At 46.4% G+C, this 21,929-nt stretch overlaps 1 long non-coding RNA gene across 1 annotated transcript in view; it reads right to left on the reverse strand.

The window, feature by feature from the left end:
- LOC121106314 overlaps nucleotides 1-14,291 on the reverse strand; it is a 90,724-nt gene extending 76,433 nt beyond the window's left edge. Inside the window, exon 1 of the long non-coding RNA XR_005838942.1 lies at nucleotides 14,104-14,291. This is a non-coding gene — a long non-coding RNA (uncharacterized LOC121106314). The remainder of the gene's footprint in view (nucleotides 1-14,103) is intronic.
- Between the last annotated feature and the right edge of the window lie 7,638 nt (nucleotides 14,292-21,929).

Genomic DNA, 21,929 nt, shown 5'->3' on the forward strand with positions numbered 1-21,929 from the left:
TTATGCTCTCTCTGCGGAACTCATGCTAGGTGAGACAAATAAACATCCATTCATTTAAGACACTGTGGCTGGGTCTTCTGCCACTTAGAGCTAAATGCAACCCAAGGCTGTGGAACATTCGCACACACATACGACACATACATGCCTACCAAAATATCTATCTATCTATCATCTATCTATCTATATATATATATATGAGAGCTACACCAAAATGTATGTGTGCTGGGATTGTGTCTCATTTTTATTTTCTTCCTTTTCTCCTGCTGATATTTTAAAATTTTTCTGCACTGAACACGTGTTGCTCTTGTGATAAGACAAAAAAATTTATGAAAACTACTTTTTGACAGTGAAGCCCTAACTATGCTCACTGAAATGTAGACATGTTTCGTGGTCCTCAAGGGCTCTGTGTTCTTTGTTCTATGGCTGGCTCAGCACACACCCACCCCAAAACACTTCTATGAAGATGGAATCCTGAAGAGACCACGTAAAATTCTACCAAGATAAACTGAGCATGAAGTGATAAGGAACAGATTTATCAGACATGAAAAGGCAGATGTTGATCATATTTGGGGTAAAATCTGCAAGGCCTAGAGATTACAGGTATCACAGGAGAAAAGAGAGCAAATCAAAGATGGCTGAGGGTTGGGGTCCCAGGTACTCAATAGTAACTGACAGGACTAAGGAAGTTGGGAAGCAGAGCCAGCTTTGGGGAGGGCAGAATCATGATCTGTTTTGGACAGGTGGGACTTAAAGCTGGTGGTGGGACCACCCAGGAAAGAAAGCCAATAGGCTGGGGTGCTGGTTCAGTCAGTAAAGTGGCTAACTCTTGATCTCAGCTCAGGTCTTAATCTACGGGTCATGAGTTCAAGCCCCATGTTGGGCTCCATGCTGGTTGTGGACCCTACATTAAAAGGAAGGGAGGAAGGGGAAAGAAAGAATGAATGAATGAAAGAAAGAAAACAAGGAGGGAGGGAGGGAGGGACGGAGGGAGGGAGGGAGGGAGGGAGGAAGGAAGGAAGGAAAAGAAAGAAGGGAGGGAAGAAAGGGAGGGAGGAAAGAGGGGAAAGAGAAAGAAAGAAAGAAAGAAAGAAAGAAAGAAAGAAAGAAAGAAAGAAAGAAAGAAAGAAAGAAAGAAAGAAAGAAAGAAATCCACTAGTCTGGTGATAATTGTTCACCCAGTAAACCCTCAGTGAACACCTAATACATGAGCAGAATCACATGCTAATACACGCTCATCACTATTCTATATACAGAGACAAATAAGATATGGTAGCCGCTTTGCTCAACAGCTTGCAGTCTGGAGAGACAAAAAACGTAAGCACCACAGCACAGCAGAACTTAAAGAAAAGCTAAGAGAACAGGTAATTCTGATTCCATAGCGAAGATTTCACCAAGATGGTGGAGCCTGGACTGAGGCTTAAAGAATAAAAATGTAATATATAAGAGAGAAGGCAGGGGAGAGACTTACAGACTGAAGAAGCCTCATGAGCCAAGGCACAGAGGCACAAGGCGCGCTACCCAGCTGACAAGGGCAGAGTCTGGGCAGGTGTGATGGAAGAAGGGGCAGGGCCAGCGGGGGAACAAGGGAATCCACAGGCAGAGGAATCCAAACACCAGGCAATGAGGAGCCCCTGGGAAGATTCGAAGAGGGTAGAGGAGGGATCCCACCGGTATTTGAGGAAGATAAGCCTGGCTGAGAAGGCCAAACTGCAGAGGCAAGACATCAGAGGGGCGGAAACCAGTTAGGAAGCTACTGAACCACGCAGGCAAGAGAGAAGAGACTTGAACTTGGGGAATTTCAGGGAATGGTTACAAGAGATGAGCTGACACAGAATGATAGGACTTCGTGACTCACTGCGGGGATTTTTGAGTGAGAAACAGAGAGGAGTAAAAAAATTGCTCAGCGTGGTACCTGAGAAGGTGAGGTATTTGCCCTAATAAAATCTTTGCAAACCTAATCCTGCTTTAGGGTCTATGTCTTTATCCTAGACTAACACAGACGTTCTTTGTTCTTGTATAATTAAAAAAAAAAATTCTAGCCGTATTGAGATATCTGACATGTAACATTGTGTTAAGATGTACAGTGTGATTATTTGATATCCTTCTGTATTAGGAATATTTACCCCAATAAGGTTAGTTAATACCTCCTTCAAACATAATTACTATTTTATTGTGGTGGTGGTGGTAGTTTGATAAAATCTAAGTTTTACTCTCATAGCAACTTTCTGGTACACAATATAGGACGTGTTAACCGTAGTCACCCGCTGTATGTTAGATCCCCGAAATATGTCCATCTTAGTTTGTACCTTTTGACCAACATCTCCTAGTGACTCCCACGCTCCAGTCCCTGATAACCATCAATCTAATCTCTGTTTCTATAAGATCAACATTTTTAGATTTCACATATAAGTGGGATCATAAAGTACCTGTTTTTCCCTCTCTGACTCATTTCACTTTGTATAATATCCCCAAGCTTCATTCCCATTATCACAAATGATACGGATTTCCTTCTTTTTTTGTGGCTGAATAATATTCCATTGTGTGTATCACATTTGATATATATATATGTGTATATATATATGTATGTATGTATATATGAATATATACATATATATCTCATTTTCTTTATCCATTCTTCTGTCAATGGACCATTGTTTCCATGTCTTGGCTACTGTGAATAATGATGCAGTGAACATGAACATGGGAGAGCAGATATCTCTTCAAGATGGTGGTTTCATTTCCTTTGGATATACTGCCAGAATTGGGATTGCTAGACCATACCATAGCTAGACCATCCCGCAATTTTTTGAGGAACCTCCATACTGTTTTCCATAATGGCTGCACCAATTTACATTCCCACCAATAGTGTGCAAGGGTTGTCTTTTGTCAACATCCTCAAAGGAATTTCTCTCTTGTTGGAACAGCCATTCTAACAGGTATGAGGGGTATCACGTTGTGGTTTTGATTTGCATTTCCCTGATGATGAGTGAGGTTGAGCACCTTTTGTTTGTTTGCTATGGAGTTGTATGAGTCCTTTATATATTTATAATACTAACCCCTTATCAGATATATGGTGTGCAAATATCTTCTCCCACCCAATGGTTGCCTTTTCATTTTGCTGATTGCTCCTCATGCTACGCTGTGTTATTTCATTTGCTCTAGTCTCTTTACTGATTATTGCTTTGGTTGCTTGTGCTTTTGGTGGTATACATACACAAAAAAATCATTGCCAAGAACTATGTTACAAAGCCTTTTTCCTATGTTTTCTTCTAGGAGTTGTACAGGTTCAGGTCAACACTGAAGTCCTTAATCCATTTTGAGTTAATTTTTATGAGTGATGTAAGAGAACTGCCCAATTTCATTCTTTTGAAAGTTAATATTCTGTTTTACCAACATCATTTATTGAAAAGACTACCATTTCCCCATTGAGTATTCTTGGCTCCTTCTTGTCACGGATTAGATGACCAGATATGTGTGGCTTTAGTTTTAGACTCTCGATTCTTTCCTTCAGACTCTCTGTCTGTTTTTACATACCTTACTGTTTTGATTCCTATAGCTTTGTAATATAGATTGAAATCATGAAGTGTGATACCTCCCACCTTGTTCTTTCTCAAGATTGCTTTTGCTACTCAGTCTTTTGTGTTCGATACAAATTTTAGGATTGTTTTTCTATTTATTTGAAAAATGCTAGGGTGTCTGGGTGGCTCAGTCGGTTAAGAGTCTTCCTTCGGCTCAGGTCATGATCCCAGGGTCCTGGGATCGGGCCCCACGTCTGGCTCCCTGCTCAGCAAGGAGTCTGCTTCTCCCTCTCCCTCTCCTTTTGTGCTCTCTCTCTCTCAAATAATTAAATAAAATCTTTTACAAAAAAAGAAAAAGAAAAATGCCATTGGAAATTTCATAGAGATTTCATTGAATCTATAGATGGTTTCGGGTAGTATGGGCATTTTAACATTAAGTCTTTCAAACCATAAACATGGAATAACCTTCCCTTTGTCTTTGTCTTCAATTTCTTTCATCAGCATCTTATAGTTTTCAGGGTACAGATCGTTCACTTCCTTGGCCAATTTATTCCTAAGGATTTTATTGCTTTTGATTTATTATAAACGGGACTTTTAAATTCTTTTTCAGATAGTTCATGGTTAGTGTATAGAAATGCTACTGATTTTTGCATGTTGATTTTATATCCTAAAACTTTACTGATTGTGGGGGGAGGGAGCACGTGGCATCTCTGGGTCTAGATGGGCAAGATGTGCTGTCAGTTCAGGCCCCTGGGATCCATAACATTGACAAATGTGTGGCGTTTGGCCCATGCGTAGGGGTCCACAGTGGCTACAAAGGCTCCTGGGGGCCTCATCAGTGCCTCCAGGTCCAGCGACTAGGGACCACGGCTGGCAGTGGTAGCAGCTGTGCGTGGTGGTGCACACACACTCAGCTGTGGGGGCCAGCTACAGGTGCCTGCATAATGGCAGGGGTCAGAGACACACACACATCATGGTAAGGGCCGTGGCCAGCAGCAAGGACGGGGGTCAGCTGTAGGCGCACTAGCAGCTGCAAGGACCCTGGCTGTCAGCACGTACTCCTGTGGCTGGAAACTCTCACCATGGGCGTGCACACAGCAATGCAGGCAGGTGAAGAGGATCAGGCCAGCAGTGCACAGGTGTACAGCTAAAGCGGCTTAGCTGCAAGTGAACCCAGTAGCGCAGGCCTGTGACAGGAGTCAGGGCCAGTTTCAGGCTGACAAGCAGCTGCGGGGGCGCTGACTGTCGGTATGCACTCCTATGGCTGTCGGGTCCCACCGCAGGTACACGGCAATGTAGACCAGTACCAGGAGCTGGACAGGAGGCATGCAGGTACAGAGCCGGGGGGCTAGCCACAGCTGAGCCCCATAGTGCAGGCCAGTAACCAGAGACGCTCAGCAGCTGCAGGGGCCTCGGCTGTCAGCATGCCCTTTCACAGCGGCATGGTCTTGTCACAGGTTCGCACACAACAATAAAGGCATGTGACAGGAGTCCAGCCTGCAGCATGCAGGTGCATGGCTGGAAGGTCCGGCCCCAGGTACGCACACAGCAGTGAGGTCAGCCATGGGGGTCTAGGCTGTCATCTTGCACTTGAGCAACACGGGGGCTGGGGCTGGCTGCTGGGACAGATGCCAGGCTCCAGAGGATGGGAGCTTGGGGGGAGATGTAGAGAGCAGGGAGGGACTCAGCAGCTGGCTTTAGCTAAGACGAATACCTGTGGGGTGAAAACCAGTAAATCTGCAGGTGGTCTGTTGGTTTCTTCAATGGCAAAAGCTGCTGGGGTCCTATTCAGAGCAGGTCACCGGGAACCGCCGTCTCTCCTGCTCTGTGGCTGATACTGGCAGCCTCGGCTCCTTTTCCTTGTTCCCAGCTCTCTCTATACTCTCAGGTCTGCTGATGTCTGTGTGGAGTGAAACCGAAGTGAATCCCGGGGCAGTGCCCTAGAAGCCTAGGGAAGCTGGCCACACACCCTGCTCTCCCTTTTCCAGCGAGGGGAGCTCTCCCTAGGTCGGGATTCTCTCTTGGCACCGAGTGGATTCCTCCTGGGGGCAGAGATGATGTGGACAAAATGAAGCTGTTCTTCCTTCCCTTTCCGCGTGGTTATTCTCAGGTGTTGCGTTGCTGAAGTTTCTTAAGTGGACTGCAGAGCACTCCCGGGCTGGTTTTGCTCATGGATAGTGGTCTGTTGATCTTTGTGGAGGGATGGAGGACGGGGTCTCCTATGCCACCATCTTGGCGACATCACCTCCCTAACAGAGGCTTTTGGAAGGAAGGAATCATGTTATACCCCAACCCCTGTTATACAACAAATGTTCAGTAAATTAATAAATACAGAACAAGGGAATCGATCAATGAAAATAGAAGTTCCTACAGTTGTTTTTTTTTTTTTTTAAGACAATAAAAAAGAAGAGCAAAGAAATCACAACAACTTCTCTTCCTGGGCACCTGGCTGGCTCAGTTGGTAGAGCACGCAACTCTTAATCTCAGGGTTGTGAGTTCAAGCCCCAGGTTGGGCATGGAGTCTACTTAAAAAAAACAAAGAAACAACTTCTCTTCCTATCCTTGCCTCTAATCAGCCCCAACAGCTTCGCCTATTTATCTGAATCCTTCATTTTTCAATGGGCTGCTTTGGCAAAAATAACAAAACAACCCCCCCTAAAAAAAACCCAAACCTGACATAGATTCTGCACCCTTCTTATTACTCCGCCAACTCCTACCGGGACTCAGTGGCCTGCAAAGCTCTTCACTAACAAATTAGTCCCCGAGTGCCCAGGAGAGAAGTCCCCGCTCTCAGACTGGCAGATGGGATGGTTTCTCCGATTTGACAGACGGACCGAGCCCACACACCACTGCTCGGGCTAGGCATCTGTTGCATCAAAGCCCCCAGAGGACCGAGCCCTCCTCCCATGTGCTTGACCAACTATTGCAGCACCTTTTTCTGATGTCAAAAGCCAAACTGAATCTTCCATGGCAGTTCCAGATTTGGCAGATTTATGCTCAGCATGTCGAGATCCAGGAACTCATTATGACACATAAGGTCGTTTGTTCAGTAAAACCACAAAAGCATAAATGAAAAGAGAAACCAACGGCCACACGGCAACAAAGTGTATAAAACTCCAATCCCATCAGGAAAATAGGAGGTGATTAAGGGGGGAAACAAACAGCTTTAATGCTCTCGCGTGGAATGATTGCAGCCTTTCCCTGAGTCATCATTTATGAAAATAAATTCACTTATTTCTAGCAAGCTATGCTAAAAATGTATATATACAAAAGGCCGGGGCTTCTTTCTTAGTTGTTTAGACTCTCATAGTAATTCAGTCCAGGTCAGTGGTTCAACTCCCGTGTGGCCTCAGTAGTTTCACGGAGGAAAACTCAGTGCACCACCGAGATCACTGTGCTTCCTGAAGTCAGTCTTCCCTCCAAGTCTTACTGGCTACCGGCATCATGGGTGGACAAGCAACCCTTCTCCAATTTGGAAAAGCAACACCAAATCTTTATGCTTTAAATATAATGAGTCATCCTGCATCAATCACTTTTTTATTTATGCGATGTTATGAGCTGAATTGTGTCCCTCCCTCAACTTATATGATGAAATGTGACTCACTCAGAATGTGACTTCATTTGCAGATGGTGTCTTTAGAGAGCTAATTAAATTAAAAATGGAGTCACCAAAGCGGGCCCTAACCCAATATAACTAGTGTCCCTTTAAGAAGAGGAAATTTGAACAGAGACACAGACAGAGAAAAGAGAACATGAAGACACAGGAGAGACCACGGCCATCTACAAGCCAAGGAGAGAGGCCTCGGAAGGAACCAATCCTGCTGACACCTTGCTTGCAGATTTTTAACCTCCGTGACTGTGAGACCATAAATTTATGTTGTGTAAGCACACAGTCTGTGGTACCTTGTTTTTGCAGCCCTGACAAACTAAGACGTGCCCCGCTTTCTCTAACCAACGTCGTAACTCCAACAGAACGTAAGCTCCAGGAAAGCAAGGATTTTTGTAGGTCTGGACTCCTGCCATATTCTCAGCATCTGGAGTAACGCCTAGTAGAGAATGGGCACTCAACTAATATTTGCTGAAGAATGACTTACACAACTTCAGTTCAGAATACCATTTTGAACTATTCTTCCCATCCCTCCTACTCCGCTCAAGTCAATACTGGTTATATTGTTGAAAAAATGATTCAAGGAATCCAAACCACCAGTAAATGCACCACGTCCATTTTGTCCAGTCCAATCAGATGTGCATGCAGTCTCTGCACCAGCTTCCTCTTGGATACACAGTTGCTGGTGACAGATTCCGACCATCAGAGACAGAAGAAACCGTCCCCTTTGTTCGGTTTTGCTGTGGCAAATCCACAGCATAAAGAGTCACCTCCAGCCCGAAAGACTAGTGACCTCACAGGAGCCAAGGGGGCCTGGCTCAAACTTATCCCAGACGCCCACCTATCCCTCAGTCAGGGGAGCTTTCACCCATGGCCACCTCCACCACTGACCCAAACCTCAAGTATCCCCCAGTTCCATTCAACATGTTTTTATGGAGCACATACTCGGTGTTCAGCAACAAAGCAAAAGGAAGTGGAAGACATGCATATAAACATATGAGCCCAGCCCTCCAGCTTCATGGTATGTCTGAGATGCAAGGAGACATAGAGGAAGCTTGTGGCCTGGAGACAGAAGGGAACCCAGACTGGAGTCAGGAGACCTGCTGGCCAGGGGCAAGTTCTCTGTCTCTGCAGCGTCAGCGTGCCCGTCTGCAAAATGGGGAGGGCAGGGGGGGCCTCCCCAAAGCTCTCTTCCGGTCAGGCTGTGGATCTGTGGCTGGGGGGACAGGCTGCCTCGTTCGGTTGCAAGGACAAAGAGAGCCAAGCAAGTCACCTCCAGGGAAGGGGTGGGTGAGGAAAGTGATTGTCAGAGACACAGGGGCTGGACCTGAGAAACCCCGAGAACAGGAAGTTGGGGGCTCCTCTCTGGCACTTGATTCACTGTGTGCCCCACACAGTTCTTTCCTGTCTGCTAATGTATTTGCATTTTCCGCTCCCTCAGAATCTCATTTTACACGTGGCTTTGGCCATGGCTCTGTCCCGCTCTCTGCCTCAGCAGGTCCCTGGTAAACCCTCTTCACGTTTGGGAGCTCAAGTTCCCGAGACAGAACATCTGGTTGCTCTCACTCACCTTTTTAGGCCAGATGATAACCATAATGTAGTGTGGCCCGGGCATGCTTGTGCCAGGCCCCAGCCCAGGCTACAGGTACGGTGGGGGATGGGGCACAGGCCAGGCCTGGCACTAAGCGTGGCAGCTGAGGCAGCAGAAGGGATGGCAGGCAGCCTCCCTTAGAAGGGGGCACAGTGGATCATTTGGAAGTCAAAGGTCATGATGTATGGTACAGCCAAAAAGTGCCTAACGCAGTATATTATCTGGAATGCGGGTTGGACTGCCCCACAAGCGATGGCACGTCATCTCCTATACCCTCCCTCCTGCGTCCACAATTAGACTGTACCGGGGGTGCGTGGGTCTTTACCCTCTGACTTAATTCTTCTGGAGACCGGGAAAGCGGTCACAGTCAGTCCCCTGACCATCAATAATCCTAGGGCTAGGGGCACCCAGATGGGTCAGTTGATTAATCGACCCACTCTCGGTTTTGGCTCAGGCCCTGATCTCAGGGTCTTGGGATCAAGCCCTGAGTTGAGCTCTGAGCTCAGCATGGAGTCTGCTAGAGATTATCTTCCTCTCCCTCTGCCCCTCCCTCTGTTCCTCACCCCCCTCCCCCGCCCGCTTACTCTCTCTCTCTCTAAAATAAATAAATAAAATCTTAAAAAAAAAAAAAAAGGAATAATCCTAGGGCTATCGCACTGATGAGTCATGCCTCTAAGCACAGGGAGGTCTGCGATCAGGCACAAAGGCCCCTGGATTACAAATGATAGTCCTGGGCCATTTGTGTGACCTTGAGAAAAATCACTTAACCTTCTGGACCTTGATTTCTCACTTGTAAAGAGAATAACATCTTCCCTACATCTTTTATAGAATTATAATGAGAAACAAAAGAGGAAACAAATTAAAAATTGCTTTTAAAAGCATAAAGTCCTAAATGCATTTAAATAAAGAAGTTAACAATAACTTCAGTCAAATCAGAAAATAGAGTCTATAGGAAATACAGGCATAGAAAAGAAAAAAAAAAAGATTAGAAGGAAATACACCAAAATGGTCAGTTGTCTCTGGTATACAATGATAATTACCTCTGGATGGTGAGATACGGGTGATTTTCCTTTCTTTATACTTTTATCCTATTTTCTTCAAATTTTCTGTAACAAATACATTAGTGTGATAAGTCGAAAAATATTCCATTAAAAAATATGTGTATCAAAGAGATCTCACTTTCTTCCCTGGCTATGTTAGTTGCATTCTTGGACATTCTATTGTTTTGTTTCTAAGTGTTTCACTTACAGGCTGAGCAAAGGAAATAAAAGAAGTTCAGCTTCAAACCAGTCAATTTCTGCTGCATGTTAGCTCGCCTTTGAAAGAATGCAATAGCAAGAGAATGCGGAACCTCCCAGCTGCAATGAGACTCACATGGCACGTTTGCATTTCAGCTACTGGGGCTGCCCTTGCTCTCCGCTACTGAGATTTAACTCTGCAATGCTGTTTCCTCTCATCTTGGGACCCCACATGATGCTATTGTGAAAATTATTTTTAAAAATGTTCACAGATCCTCAAGTAAAAAGGTACAACGTGGAACGTTTATGCATATGAGATTCAAAAGTGGTACTGGATACCCGGAGCCAACAGATCAGCAATGGTAACAAAAACATACACTTTTGTAGCTGACCTAAATATATCTTGATTCTCTACCGTGTGCCACACTCTGTGCTAAACAGAATAGGATAGAAGGTGACAAAGACAGACCCAGTCCCCGAGCACCTAACACGGTGCTGAAAGAATATATGAGCATTTCTGCTTCTGGGGGCGCCCCCTCCCCACAGACGTGGGCAGGGCTGTCCTGGAAGGGATTTAGAACCCAAGGTCATGCTAAGGAAAAGAGGCCAGAAACCAGGGGCAAGCCACCTGTGTGCCCCTTTCACCAACTACACTACTCCAAAAAGGGGGGGGGGACAAATATTATTTATCCCTTTGGAATCAAATTATCAAAGATAAAGGAGAGAAATAAGTGTCTCAAAAGCTAAACTGAGTGAACAGAGACCATTAGATGATACTAAGGAATCACTGTTAACATTTTTGGAGTGATAAAGTTTTTGCGGCTATGGATTTTTTTAAGTTCTGAATGCATACTGAAGCATGTAAAATGAAATCACGTAAGCCTGGTATTTGCTTTAAAATAATCTGAAGGTGATGGGGAATTGGAGATCTAGGACACAAGGAGGACAAGATCGGCGAGACTGGCCACCTGTTGATAATTGTGGAAGCCAGGTGACAAGGACACCAGAGGTTCCCAGACTTGTCAGTACATGGGACCTAGCCAGGGAGCATCAAAAATGCTGATACCTGCGTTCCAACCCCAGAGACAGAGGGTTAAATGGTCTGGGAGGGTGCCTCAGCATTGGGATTTTCAAAAGATCCCTAAATGACTCCAATATGCAGGAACCAATAGCTTATACTATTCTCTGTATTGTTTTTTAAGATTCTTATTTATTTATTTATTTATTTGAAAGAGAGAGAGAGAGCACCTGCATGTGGGAGAGGAGGAAGAGCAGAGGGGGATGGAGAGGGACAAGCAGACTTCGGGTTGAGCAGGCTGAGTGCGGGCTCAAGCCCATGACCCTGAGATGACGACCTGAGCTGAAATCAAGAGTCGGAGGCTCAAACAACTGAGCCACCAGGCGTCCCTATTCTCTATATTCTTGAGTGTATTTGACATTTTGCAAAGTAAAAGTGTTTTTTTTTAATGCAATGAGGATAAAATGTAGTTAAGCATCTGAGGATAGGGGACCCCGTGGTCCCCCCCTGCCCACAGCTGTCTCTGCACCTCTTGGTTCCTGAAAGACGGTGGAACCTGCATCAACCCACTGTCACCTACAAATGCCCCCCCCCGCCCCGAGCCCCTAAAAGGAAGGAGCCCCTGAAGGTGGCCATTCCCCTGAGTTTTCAAGTCTGGATCTAACAATGCAGCCTCCTCCCCCCTCCACCTCCACCCCTCTTCTCTTAGCCACCCGCACAGCACACCAGTCTCCCTCTGCTCCTTCTTTTGTGACATGAATTACCACTCTCACCTCCTGCCAGGAAGGGGAGGCCAGGGCTTCCTAACAGCCCCATGATTGCGATTAATCATCCTCAGATGGACAGATGTTTTTTACCTACTCATTTCCAGCAGGACCTCTCACCTGGCTTCCCAAAGACCCCCACGGACAGGCACATCTTACAGGATAATGCTTCATTTTAACCAGAATGTCTCAATAGTAGGTTTCATGTTCTCAGCTGTGCTCACAGTGGGGATGTGATTTTCCTTCATGAAAATGCTATTATTACAGGACTGCAGGCTGACAGTCCCACCAACAATAGGCCTCTATTATTTGTGGGGAAATGGTACTTTGGAGAGGGATTTGCATTAGGTTCTCTTAAATGAGCCAAGCATGGCTGATAGTCAAAGGCCTGAGCATAAACTGTAACTTCAGCCAGACTCCCAGACATTCCAGGGGCCCCTGCCTATGGCCAGGACTTCACTTCGAATGTAAGAGGTCCCCCAAAACAAAACAGAAACCCCAGTGGGCTAAATCCTGACTTTACATCTGTGGCTCCAAGTGTTCTCTTTCCTTCATTCTTTTGTTGAGCCCTTCTTAGAGGTCTGCCGCTGTTGAGGGAACAGCCTGTGAGGCCAGCTCAGCCCTCAAGAAGGAAAGGAAATAGCAGGTATTAAGTACCCAAAATGTTCCACTGTTCTAAAGCTTGCACACTCCATTCCCATGTCCATAGGATTAGGGATGGAAAGTGAACAAGAAAGTGAGTTGAGTTGGGTGTGCAATAGGGTGTGGTGGAGACTGTAGTGCACACCGTCTAAAGAAAGCGGCCGCTACTTTGTGGGGCACCTGGGTGGCTCAGTTAGTTAGGCATCTGCCTTCAGCTCAGGTCATGATCCCAGGGTCCCAGGATCCAGCCCTGCAGCCTGCTCTCTGCTCAGCAGGGAGTCTGCTTCTCCCTCTCCCTCTGCCCTTACCCTTCCCCTGCTCATACTCTCTCTCTCAAATAAAAAAAAATCTTAAAAAAAGAGAGAGAGAAGGCAGCCACTGCTTCATTTTAAATCACTGTTTCGTGCCGTAAAACTGGTTCAGTGTAGCCAAATCTTCATCTTCTCAGGGAAGCTGGAAACATGGAATTCCAAGTGAAATCACTCCACTTTTAAATGGTGGTAGAGAATTCCATTTTTAGAAAAAATGTGGTGGCAAACACTATACATTCCAAACTACAAGTGTGGTTGGGCTGGACCCCCAGCCCCACCCCCAGGGTAAATCTGCTACCTCTGCTTGCTACATCTGTCCCTCTGAGCTCCCTTCCGGAACACCCTTTAGCCAGGGCCCCCATGGGAACTTGTTAGTGCGCTTCTGCTGCACTGAGGACAGTCCTAAACATATCCGTCCCACCAATGGACTGTAAGGCACTGCGTCTTTTTTTTTTTTTTAAGATTTTATTTATTTGGGATAGATAGAGGGAGAGGGAGAAGCAGGCTCCCCGTAGAGCTGGGAGCCGGACTCGGGACTCCAACCTGGAAATCCGGGATCATGACCTGAGCCAAAGGCAGCTGCTTAACTGTCTGAGCCACCCAGGCCCCATGTAAGGGACTGTGTCTTGTCTCGGAAGCCACAGTACCTAGTTTGTGCCTGGCACATTGGCCTTGAGTGAACGAGTGAATCCGCATTTCATTGACTCCTCACCACAGCCCATGATGCCAGTGTTTTTCATCCCCACCACACACAGGAGGAAACGAGCCTCAGACAGGGTGAGGGACTTGTCCCGAACCCCTAATCCCTGCCCACGCCTACAGCCGGGGAACCCCAAGCCTGAACTTTTGGGGCTGCACGGGCACTGCTTCCTGTCATTTTTCTCTTCACTTGCAAACACTTTGTACCCACTGAAAGCCATAGTCCTGGCTTAAGATTGGAACCAACAGCACGTTAAAATCACGGGGAGAAGTCCTCCACTTTTCATCTCAATGTGTCACCAAACCACTCACTGAGTTATTTACTGCTGTGGACTGTGACCCCTGCTAGGTCAAGGCTCAGCAAATCAATAATTTTAAGATGCCTATTAAATATCCAACAGATGGTGCGTGTTAACTAGAGTCACCCTCCCCCCATCACTTAGGAGTTTTCAAACAACACAGAACATCTTCTCTGCCTCAGGCCTTTTAATTATTGTAAAGGAAATATCACCAAAACATCGCACTCCTTCATGGAAAAAAAAAAAAAAAAACAGAACAGCTTGCGAAAATTTCTCCTGAAGACACATGCACACACCCAAACGCCCGCCTTCCTGGAAGAGATACACTTGAGCCCCAGGGGAAAGTGGCTGTGGCCCGCTCCGCTCACGGGGCGGGGCGGGGCGGGGGGTAGGAACGGGGGAGGGGGCTTGCTCACCTTCCCTTGAGCACGAACGCTCGCTGGCTCCGGGAAACTGACCCGCCGGCTTCAGTTCTAGCCTGGGCATCAGCGGGAACCCCACCACCACCTCCTCCGGGCACCCCCAAACCTGCAAAGGCAGGGAGTCCCTCACACCCCTGAGCGAACTCCCCGGGCGCGAAGGGCTGCCTGCTGCGCGGGCCCCTGTCTGCCCCAATCCAAGTGCCTGGCCTGCCACCTTGTGGACACTGCGGGGACAGCACGCCGGTGGGCGGGCTCCAAATGCCCTCCGCCGGCGGATTATCACTCTCCACGAGGGCTGCAAGGGATGGGAAGACAGCAGCGGCAGACTAATTCGACAAAATTAAAGAGAACCCACGAGGAGGATCTGCGGGTCATTTTTTCCTCCATATGATTAGAGCTTTATACCAGGGACGGTGCACGCACCACAGCCGCATCTTTAATGACTGTTACTAAAGTGTGGTGTGGGAGACAGAATCTTCCAGGGAGATTTTTAAAATGTAAATACCCCGCCCACTCCATTATATTATGACTAACATAATATAATAAAAAAAACATTAAAGTAAAAGTAAATAAATAAAATGTAAATACCCCACCCACTCCAATCTATTCATCCAAAATCTAGGTCAAGCATCATTTATTTATTTTTATTGTGATAAAAATCACATCCCATAAAATTTACCACCTTAACTAATTTTTTTTAAAACATCCAGTGAAGGATAGTGCATACTGATACCCCTTTCTATCAACTGCACCAGCCCCATGAGTGGGGGAGGGGACACGCAGCCTGCATTCTGTTTCCCTTGCCAGGTGTCCTGACTCAGGACTCTGTGGCCTGCAGGAAAACCCACTTTGCCTAGGTAAATCTAGACGTGGGGATGTTTCCTAATTCCCACAAAGATCCCATGTATTCTAGTTCTAACCCTGAAAACCAGGGACCAATGGGGACATGTGTGAGGGCCACCAGGAACCACTTGTACCAACTGGAAGACACTGGGAAATCTGACGTGACATTCTTCCTGCGTTAAAGTTAGGATTATTGAGAGATTTCTGTTTTGCTGACAAGAACTGAGACCATACAAAGCCCCACAGGCCAAGGTGACCTAGGGAAATACGTTCACACACGGGAAGGTTGGAACACAGCTGTTCCTACTCTGCTGTTCTCCAGGAATTAGGCAAGCTCAGTGGCTCCATTAACAACCCCAATCGCTGTCCTTCTCCAGGCGACACAAGAATTATGGTCTTCGAGGGAGATGAGTTGACAGCACCCCTTCCAGAAAATCATGTCTTGAAAAGTTTATCTCACGTCTACGGAATCATTCCAAAGCCTGAACTAGGTGAGCAAGGATTTCTTCGTGTTTATAGTGCGTGCTCAAGGCTCAGGCAGGTTGTGGGATGAGACAGGAGCCACCGTAACCATTTTTAAGTGTGCGGTTTAGCAGAGTGAAGTATATTCACTACTTTAGATACCTCGTATACGTACAACCACGCAGTGTTTGTCTGCCTGGGTCTGGCTTCCATCACTTAGCATCGTGCGCTCCAGGTTGGTCCATGTTGCAGCATGTGACAGCACTTCTTCCTTCTCGGAGCCTGACTTATATTCCACCGTGGGTAGATGCCTCAGTTTGTTCACCCATTCACCTGTCAGTGGACGGTTGGGCTACTTCTACCTTTTGGCTACTGCGAATAATGCTGCTACGAATACGGGCGTGCAAACATCTCTTCAAGACCCTGCTTTCAATTCTTTTGGGTAAACACCCAGAAGTGGGGTTGCTGAATCATACGGTAGTTCTATTTGGCACCTTTAGTTTTCACAGGCCCCGTGGGTGACTGGGATACACAGGAGAACTACTGATGAGGTCCCGATGCTTCGCTGCATGGGGTGAGACACCGGGACCAGGGGGTGGGGTGGATGGGAGGATGCCATTGACCATCCTCCCTTACCGAAAGAGTTCTGTGTTGTTCCAGTTACTTGCCCTGGCGATAGCCTGGAAGAAAGAGACTATAAATGGGCAAATAAAGTAATTTCAAACAGTGATTAGTGCTACAAAGAAAACAAACCAGATTCGGTGACAGAGTGACTCAGAGTGGTGGAGGGTCCTCTAAAAATGACTCCAACACTTCATGTAGCACCGACTGTGCCCCAGGCAATGTCTTAAGGGCTTCCTTTATATTAACTTCTATCAAGGGCACAACAACTTTATAAGGATATCACCATCCCCATTTGCAGCTGGGCAGAAAATGTCGAGCAGTTCAGTGTTTGCTGAATCTGGCACAGCCAGCACATGATAGAGCCAAGAATGGAAGCCAGGCAGGAGGGCTCTGGGGTCCCAGAGGGCAGGTGACATCTGAGCTGAGACCTGAATGGCAAGGAGGAGTCAGCCAAGCACAGTCCTGGGACAGAGCATTCCCAGGGAGCAAATGCGAAGGGGCAAGAACCTGCTTCCAGTACTTTTGAAAGAACACCAAAGTGACTGAAGCAGCAGGTAGAATCAGAGGGGAAAAGGAGAGCACATGGGAAGGCAGGGTCAGATCATAAAAGATCTCATAGCCAGAATGAGGAGGTTGGATTTTATTTGACTGACTCTGGGAAGCCACTGGAGAATTTTAAGCATGGGAGAGACTTCAGCTTTTGCTTTCCTCCTGACAGCTTTCCACAGTGATATGTATTAAATATGGTTGCGACAAGAAACCAAAGTCTGGTGGGGGTCTTAAGAGTCCAAGTTTCTGAGTTTCTTCATTCTCGGCTATATTTCACTAATATTCTATGCATGGTTAGAATCTCTGAGGCTAGAGTTTCACATCCATGAACACCTTCACACTGAGGCCAGCTCTCCTCAGCAACCATTACTTAACTGATGACCTCCGTCCACCTTAACTGCAGACTGTAATTTGCTTTTACCTCACGGCCCTATCATCACACCCCACGGCTTGGGGAACAGCACTTGATCTTTTTAGAGTTCTGATTTCCCACCACGGGGTGGGGGGTGGGCAGGATGACTTGCCCCCACTTAGGGAGATCTGCAAAGACCTGTAATTGCTGCAGGTGGGTTAATGAGTGTGAATTAGAAACTGCAACCCGATTAAGGAAAGAACAGGCAGCCAAGGAAATGGATGTGTTAGTGTTTTTACCATGGAACAGCTCTTACAGCTACATAAACTGGAGATTAAAAGAGCTCCTTTGTGCTTTGACAGGAAGCATTTGGCCTCCTCAGAGGCAGGGCTATTATTGTAAGCCTGCGTCCCCCAGGAGGGCACACCTGTCAGGAACTGCTCATCCCCAAGGTTTTCATGGCATCACCATCTTTGTCTTTTATCTTAACCAACTCACCTCATTCCAGGAAAGTCTAAATCCTCTGCACTTCCCAGGAGCACTCTGACTGCCCTGTAGGGACTGGCCTCTGTCCCCCACTGGATACAATCCTGTGGGACAAGAAACCCAGGTGCCTAGCCCCCAATAATGGGAGCTGGATGGGTCCCTGGAGGTTCCCTCCACTCTGCTCTTCCTCTCACCAACTCAGTACAGGGTGGTCATGTGACCTTCGCCCGGGACAGTCATGTCACCTTGGCTCAGCCGATCAAATACTTGCTTCCCTCAGATGCTGAAGCTTGGTTGAGGGACACAAGATCTGGCAAGGACTTGGGGTTCACTGACGAGATCCATGAGCAAAACCTGTTACCAAGGTCTTCCAGAGCCATTTGGTGCCCACGTGCTCCAGCCCAGTTCTTCAGCTCTCACTTCACTCTTGGGAGCAACCCCATAAGCTTCCTAAAACATGATTAGTCCCTTTATACTAGTATTAGCCAACGTTTGTGTTACTTGTAACTTAAAAAACCCGACGAGATACAATGAGCACTCAGAGATTACAATTAGGGATCAATAAGCACCTAATATCTTCAAGGAGGCACGTGCCTCTGCTATCCCAAAATACAATGGCCCAAGAGGGGGAGGGGGAGGCAGTTATTCTCTCTCACAATGAGGAGGTCCAGAGGTAGGGACTCCAGGGCTGGTAGGGTGGCTCCGTGATGTTCACAGCGGTCCAGGCTCCCGCTCTGCTTCTGCTCTACCTTTAACTCACGCTTCCATGGATGAGGTGTCCTTAGGATCACACATCATCCTGGTGGCTCTAGTCATCCCAACCATGTCCCAGGTAGGACAGAGGGACAGGGAAAAGGGAAGGGTCTCCCAACAGCAAGTGAGTGTTCTTAAAAAAAACTGCTGGAAGTTACTTCTACCCACACCTCATTGACCACCCCAACCTCCAGGAAAGATAGCAAATGAAGTTTTTTTTTTTTTTTTAAGTGGGGCAGAGAAAGACAATTATCATTTGGTTTCACTCATTTGTGGAACATAAGAAGTAGGAAGATCGGTAGGAGAAGAAAGGGAAGAAGAAAGCGAGGGTAAACAGAAGGGGAAATGAACCATGAGAGACTGTGGACTCTAGGAAACAAACTGAGGGCCTCAGAGGGGAGGGGGGTGGGGGAATGGGATAGGCCGGTGATGGGTAGTAAGGAGGGCACGTATTGCATGGTGCACTGGGTGTTATACGCAAGTAATGAATCATGGAACTTTACATCAAAAACCAGGGATATACTGTATGGTGACTAACATAATATAATAAAAAATTATTATAAAAAAATAAAAAATAAAGTGGGGCAAATTGCCCGTTCAAATATACAGAAGCCCTATCCCACAAAAGGTGAGAACGGATACTGAGTAGGCAACCAGCAATCTCTCTCAACATGGCTTTCTTAAAAATTGCTGAAGCCAGGCGCTCCTGGGTGGCTCGGTTGGTGAAGCGTCTGCCTTCAGCTCAGGTCATGATCTCTGGGTCCTGGGATCGAGCCCTACATCGGGCTCCCTGCTCAGTGGGAAGCCTGCTTCTCCCTCTGCCACTCTCTCTTTTTCTCTCTCAAATAAATAAATCTATAAAAAATCTTTTTTAAAAAAATTGCTGACGCTTCAGAAGGATATTCTCACTCATCTTTTCTCAACCTTTCTTGGTGAAGCCAGTCTGAAAATATCCCCTAAACTCAGATTATGAGGAAAAGGACAGGGACTACCCATTTGCGTAGACCTGACTTGGAATCATGGTTCCAGCACATCTTTATGGAATGATTTTGAACCAGATACTTGATTCTTCAGAAACTTAATGGTCTAAAATGTAAAATCTGCCTCAATCAACACGGACTGGCTGAGGTAACAACCCACAGTCCCATCGACTTCAAAGATGATATGGAACTAACATTTCCAATTGCACTGCAAAGAACACAAAAAGAAAAAAAGATACAATGGTCATAAAACGAACAGGACTTTTAATAGTTCTCAGTCTTGGCCCCAGAAAGAGTTTGAATCAGACCTTAAGCTTAGGCAGGAATCCGTCTGCCTGGATTTACTTAGAAACTAGAGAGGAAAAAATACTAGGATCCAAAGCCAGGGGTGAACTCACCTGAGGCAGCTGGGCAGGAAGGGAGAAATTGCAACCTTAGGGCAAAAACAGACCTTTGTTCCTGGTGGAAGAAAATTCTCCATGCATCTCTTGGGTTTCTGCACATGTTGCAAGGGGAGACACTGACTGCTTTTTTCCCAGATTATTTTCTCCAGGATATTTATACAGAGAACAGTCTCAGAAGACAGAGATAGGAGAAAAAAAAGAAGGAGGAGGAGGAGGAGGAGAAAAAGAATACAGCAATAGTATGTCTCTGCAGAACAAAGGGTAAGTTGGCTTGCCCATAGATAATGTCTCCCTCCAGAGCTAAGGGCGAGCAGGCTTGTCTCCCACTATAAAAGATTCAGGCTCCCTAAACTCAGGGTGCTTCTCCTGTAACAAAATTCCCTGCATTTGTGGGTGTCACCTGGGCCTCTCCATATCACCCGGTGGGAATGGGGTTCAGGAAACTGGCACAACCATGATACTCAGGCTACCATTATTGTGTGAAGCAACAAACTCCTTTGTCTCTGAACCAGGAGTCCACCAGCATCCATAAAACCGCCGCAGGCTAGTAAGCAAGTCGGGTAAAATCCCAGACCCTTCACCCTTGATATCTTTTTCCCCTTTGTTGCCACCTTCCCCCGCGACGTCTCCAGCCTACCTCCTGAATGTAAACGCTGGGTCCTTAGCTCCCAATCATCCCCCAGAAAACAGAAATATTTTTAACACTTCCAACTAAGTCATGGAAATCTCAAAATAATGCTCTGCACATTTTTAAGAACTTTCTAGTTGTGGAACAAATCCCTCCAGGCACTTAGTTCCCTGCTAGGGCCAAACCCTTGGCATGACATGGTCCAATCACACTTGCTCCTGGCGATGGATGTTTCTCATGAGAACCACATAAGGCACAAAAATGAGATTGTGTGTCAAACCCAGTGCTGCCCAGAAGCTACCCCAGCACCATGGAGGATGTACATTTATCTCCAAGTTCCATCTTCTGACATTATCAGGCTGAGCTGCTGATGGCTGATTTTTTTTTTTTTTCAAGAATTGGAAACTTAAGGGAATGGGCCTATAAATAACAGGCTAAGCTGACAGTGGATGAAACGGTCCATGCTGTTTGACTTTTCAATATTAAAAACCTTCAGTCACCCGAAATACACACAAAGAATGATCAGATAAGAAATAATCTACTCCTGGTCAAGCCCGGCGATCTGTTGTCATCTGCCGGGGTCATAGCAGAAATCAAACACTGAACAGTAATAAAAAAGATAGCAATCAACTCTGCCAATTCCATTCATTTCCGACCCATCTGCACCCGGGTACATCGGAAATTCAGCCCACAGAGAGCAAGAGTGCGCACGCTTCAGCCGTCAATCCCCAGCCGACCTTTCTTTCCCTTCTGGGAGAAGTCTGGAGCGAAAGCCAGCTTTCTCAAATTCCATTCTCCTCGGAGATATCATAAAAAAGGTTCTCTATTTCCATGAGCACAACCGCACTGGCCTGCTTTTCCTACGAGAAGGGCTTTGCTGTCGCATCGCTGGATGCTACAGCTGAGCAGGACTTTGGAAACTGCCTTGCTCAAACTTGGATTTTTCATATGAAGAAGTAGGCTCGGAGCGGGGACAGTGATCACCAAACACTTATCAGACATACGGTTCACAAGTATTTTTTCCCATTCCATAGGGTTGTCTTCTCACTGTACTGTTGTTCCCTTTGCTGTGCCCAAGCTTTTTGGTTTGACACAGTCCTGCCTGTTCATTTTTTATTTTGTTGCTTGTGCTTTAGGTGTCATATCTAAAAAATCATTGCCAAGATCCAGGTCAAGGAGGGTTGTTTTTTTTCCTGTTTTCTTCTATAAGTTTCATGATTTCAGGTCTTACAAGTAAGTCTTTAATCAGACAATTAACACCTCATTGAGACTGGGCCAAGGCTGTGTGGGGAAGGAGTGGTTTTCACAAAATGCCTGTTGAGGAACCTCCTGAGTTGCTTTCTTCGGAGAGCAAGACTTTCTATTATGTTTGGGAAACTTCTGGTGTGCAATAATCTATTCTGAACCTCCCTGAACCAGCTCTTCGATTAATCTCTTGGCTTTTTAGGTGAGGTAAACCCCAAGCATGTTCCTCTCTCTCAGCTGTGCAGGGACACATGGAAGGACAAGAAGGCACTCTTCTGATGTCTCCCTTCTGTCCATCCCCAAGCCATGTTCCAGTTTGGGTCAAGAGAGGTCATAAGCAGGTGCCACTTGAACCATCTGTTCACGTTGTACTGTACACTCATTTTTTTTTCCTTTTTTTTTTTAAAGATTTTATTTATTTATTTGACAGAGATAGAGACAGCCAGCGAGAGAGGGAACACAAGCAGGGGGAGTAGGAGAGGAAGAAGCAGGCT

The sequence above is a fragment of the Ursus maritimus genome, unplaced genomic scaffold (assembly GCF_017311325.1).
Source record: "Ursus maritimus isolate PB19 unplaced genomic scaffold, ASM1731132v1 scaffold_1, whole genome shotgun sequence".
NCBI lineage: Eukaryota > Metazoa > Chordata > Mammalia > Carnivora > Ursidae > Ursus > Ursus maritimus.